This window comes from Cottoperca gobio, unplaced genomic scaffold (genome assembly GCF_900634415.1).
Source record: "Cottoperca gobio unplaced genomic scaffold, fCotGob3.1 fCotGob3_339arrow_ctg1, whole genome shotgun sequence".
NCBI classification, from domain to species: Eukaryota; Metazoa; Chordata; class Actinopteri; order Perciformes; family Bovichtidae; genus Cottoperca; species Cottoperca gobio.
In genome coordinates, this window is record NW_021166942.1 from 47,501 (window position 1) to 52,500 (window position 5,000).

Consider the following 5,000-nt stretch of genomic DNA (forward strand, 5'->3'; position numbering starts at 1 on the left):
CGTAAAGGAGCAGCGGCTCTACTCCGAGTCTCTCACGGATGGCTGAGCTTCTCACCCTATCTCTAAGGGAGACGCCAGCCACCCGTCTGAGAAAACCCATTTCGGCCGCTTGTACCCGTGATCTCGTTCTTTCGGTCATGACCCAGCCTTCATGACCATAGGTGAGGGTAGGAACGAAGATCGACCGGTAGATTGAGAGCTTTGTCTTCTGGCTCAGCTCTCTTTTCGTCACAACGGTGCGGATTTGGAGGTGCTGATCCTCATCCCAACCGCTTCACACTCGGCTGCGAACCGATCCAGTGACTGTTGAAGGTCACAGACCGATGATGCCATAAGGACCACATCATCTGCAAAGAGCAGCGATGAGATCCTCAGGTCACCGAACTGCAACCCCTCTCCTCCACGACTACGCCTCGATATCCTATCCATGAAAATCACGAACAGGATTGGTGATAAAGCGCAGCCCTGGCGGAGGCCAACATTCACTGGAAACGAGTCCGACTTACTGCCGAGTATTCGGACACAACTCTCGCTTTGGGCGTACAGGGATTGGATGGCCCTCAAAAGTGACCCCCTCACCCCATACTCCCGCAGCACCTCCCACAGTATCACCCGGGGGACCCGGTCATATGCCTTTTCCAGATCCACAAAACACATGTAGACCGGATGGGCGTACTCCCAGGCCCCCTCCAGGATCCTTGCGAGAGTGAAGAGTTGGTCCGTTGTTCCACGACCAGGACGGAATCCGCATTGTTCCTCTTCAATCAGAGGTTCGACTACCGGCCGAACCCTCCTTTCCAGTACCTTGGAGTAGACTTTACCAGGGAGGCTGAGAAGTGTGATACCCCTGTAGTTGGCACACACTCTCTGGTCCCCCTTTTTAAATAGGGGAACCACCACCCCGGTCTGCCAACCCCTAGGCACTGTCCCAGACTTCCATGCAATGTTGACGAGGCGTGTCAACCAAGACAGCCCCTCAACACCCAAAGCCTTCAGCATTTCTGGACGGATCTCATCAACCCCTGCGGCTTTGCCACTGTGGAGTTGTTTGACTACCTCAGTGACTTCCATCAGGGAAATTGACGATGATCCCCCATCAGCTTCCAGCTCTGCCTCAACCATAGAGGGCGTGTTAGTCGGATTCAGGAGTTCCTCAAAGTGCTCCTTCCACCGGCCGATAACCTTCTCAGTTGAAGTCAGCAGGGTCCCACCCTTGCTGTACACAGCTTGGATGGTTCCTCGCTTCCCCCTCCTGAGGTGCCGGATGGTTTTCCAGAAGCACCTTGGTGCCGACCGAAAGTCCTTCTCCATAGCTTCTCCGAACTTCTCCCACACCCGCTGCTTTGCCTCTGATACGGCAGAAGCTGCCGCCCTTCTAGTCCTTCGATACCCTGCAACTGTTTCCGGAGTCCTCCCGGATAACATAACCCGGAAGGACTCCTTCTTCAGTCGGACGGCTTCCCTGACCACCGGGGTCCACCACGGTGTTCGAGGGTTACCGCCCCTTGAGGCACCTAAGACCTTGAGACCACAGCTCATCACCGCAGCTTCAGCAATAGAGGTTTTGAACATCGCCCACTCAGGTTCAATGCCCCCAACCTCCACAGGGATGGCTGAAAAGCTCCGCCGGAGGTGTGAGTTAAAGATCCCCAGGACAGGGGCTTCCTCCAGACGTTCCCAGTTCACCCGCACTACCCGTTTGGGTTTACCAGGTCTGTCCAGAGTCTTCCCCCACCCCTTGATCCAACTCACCACCAGATGGTGATCAGTCGACAGCTCCGCCCCTCTCTTCACCCGAGTGTCCAAAACATGCGGCCTCAGGTCAGATGATACGATTACGAAATCGATCATTGACCTTTGGCCTAGGGTGCTCTGGTACCACGTGCACTTATGAGCATCCTTATGTTCGAACATGGTGTTTGTTATGGCCATTCCATGGCTAGCACAGAAGTCCAATAACAAACGACCGTTCGGGTTTAGATCAGGGAGGCCCTTCCTCCCAATCACGCCTCTCCAGGTGTCTCCATCGTTTCCCACGTGTGCGTTGAAGTCTCCCAGCAAGACTACGGAGTCCCCTACTGGAGCCCCCTGCAGGGCTCCATTCAGGGTCTCCAAGAAGGCCGAATACTCAGAACTGCGGTTTGGGGCATAGGCACAAACAACAGTCAGAGTTTTCCCCCCCATAACCCGAAGGCGTAGGGAGGCGACCCTCTCGTCCACCGGGATAAACTCCAACATAGCGGTGCTCAGCCGGGGGCTAGTGAGTATCCTCACCCCGGCCCGACGCCTCACACCTTGGGCAACTCCGGAGAAGAATAGAGTCCAACCCCTATCCAGGAGTACGGTTCCAGAGCCAAGACTGTGCGTGGAGGTAAGCCCCACCAGATCTAACTGGTAGCGCTCCACCTCCCGCACTAGTTCCGGCTCCTTCCCCCACAGAGAGGTGACGTTCCACGTCCCCAGAGCCAGCCTCTGCTGCCCGGGTCTGGTCCGTCGAGGTCCCTGACCATCACTGCCACCCATGTGACAGCGCACCCGACCCCAGCGGTTTTTCCCATGAGTGGTGGGCCCACAGGATGGATGGATGGGAGGCACCACGTAGCTTCTTCGGGCTGTACCCGACCGGGCTCCGTGGCAAACCCGGCCACCAGGCGCTCGCTGTCGGGCCCTCCCTCTGGGCCTGGCTCCAGACGGGGGCCCCGGGCTTCCTCCGGGCAGGGTCTCTCCTTTCCTTTTCCTTTCTTTCATGAAGTCGTTTTTGAACCATTCTTAGTCTGGCCCCTCACCTGAGACCAATTTGCCTTGGGAGACCCTACCAGGAGCACTAGGCTCCAGACAACACAGCTCTCAGGTTCATAGGGACACACAAACCTCTCCACCACGATAAGGTGATGGTTCCCAGAGAGGATATATACATACATATACATACATATATATACATATATATATATACATATATATACATACATATATATACATACATATATATACATATATATATACATACATATATATACATATATATACATACATATATATACATATATATACATACATATACATACATATATATACATACATATATATACATACATATATATACATACATATACATACATATATATACATACATATATATACATACATATATACATACATATACATACATATATATACATACATATATATACATACATACATATATATATACATACATATATATATATATACATACATATATATACATACATATATATACATATATATACATACATATATATACATACATATATATACATATACATACATACATATACATACATATATATACATACATATACATACATATATATATACATACATATACATACATATATATACATACATATACATACATATATATACATACATATACATACATATACATACATATATATACATACATATACATACATATACATACATATATATACATATATACATACATATATATACATACATATATACATATATACAGTATATCTCAAAAGTGAGTACACCCTTTAGATTTTTGCAAATATTCTGTTATATCCTTTCAGGGGATAACATTATCCTACTGAAACTTTGATATAACTTAAAGTAGTCAGTGTGCTGCTTGAATAACAGTATAGATTTATTGTCCTTTGAAAATTACTCAGTACACAGCTGTTAATGTCTAAACAGCTGGCAACAAAAGTGAGTACACCCCATAGTGAACATGTCCTAATTGTGCCCAATGATGTTGTTTTCCCGCCCTGGTGTCATGTGACTCGTTAGTGTTACAAGGATTCAGGTGTAAATGATAAGCAGGGCTGTTAAATTTGGTGTTTTGGGCACAATTCTCTCTGAATGCTGGACAACATGGCACCTCATGGCAAGGAACTCTCTGAGCGGCTGAAAAAAAGGATTATTGCGCTTCACAAAGATGGCCTTGGCTATAAGAAGATTGCCAACACCATGAAAATGAGTTGCAGCACAGTGGCTAAGATCATACAGCGGTTTTCCAGGACAGGTTCCACTCGGAACAGGCCTCGCCAGGGTCGACCAAAGAAGTTGAGTCCACGTGCTCAGCGTCATATCCAGAGGTTGGTTTCCAAAAATAGACGTGCGAGTGCTTCCAGCATTGCTGCAGAGGTTGCAGAAGTGGGATGTCAGCCTGTCAGTGCCCAGACCATACGCCGCACACTGCATCAAATCGGTTTGTATGGCCGTCGCCCCAGACAGAAGCCCCTTCTGAAACCGATGCATAAGAAAGCCCGCAAACAGTTTGCTGAAGACAATGAATCCAAGAACATGAGTTACTGGAACCATGTCCTGTGGTCTGATGAGACCAAAATAAACCTGTTTGGGTCAGATGGTGTCCGGCGTGTGTGGCGGCACCCTGGTGAGGAGTACCAAGACAAATGTGTTTTGCCTACAGTCAAGCATGGTGGTGGCAGCATCATGGTCTGGGGCTGCATGAGTGCTGCCGGCACTGGGGAGCTGCATTTCATTGAGGGACACATGAATTCCAATATATACTGTGACATCCTGCAGCAGAGCATGATCCCCTCTCTTCGGAAACTGGGCCGTAGGGCAGTTTTCCAACATGATAATGACCCTAAACACACCTCCAAGATGACAACGGCCTTGCTGAAGAAGCTGAAGGTTAAGGTGATGGACTGGCCAAGTATGTCTCCAGACCTAAACCCAATTGAGCACATGTGGGGCATCCTCAAGAGGAAGGTGGAGGAGTGCAAGGTGTCCAACATCCGTGCGCTCCGTGATGTCGTCGTGGAGAGGAAGAAGATTCCAGAAGCAACCTGTGCAGCTCTGGTGAATTCCATGCCCAGGAGGGTTAAAGCAGTGCTAGATAACAATGGTGGTCACACAAAATATTGACACTTTGGGCACAATTTAGACATGTTCACTATGGGGTGTACTCACTTTTGTTGCCAGCTGTTTAGACATTAACAGCTGTGTACTGAGTAATTTTCAAAGGA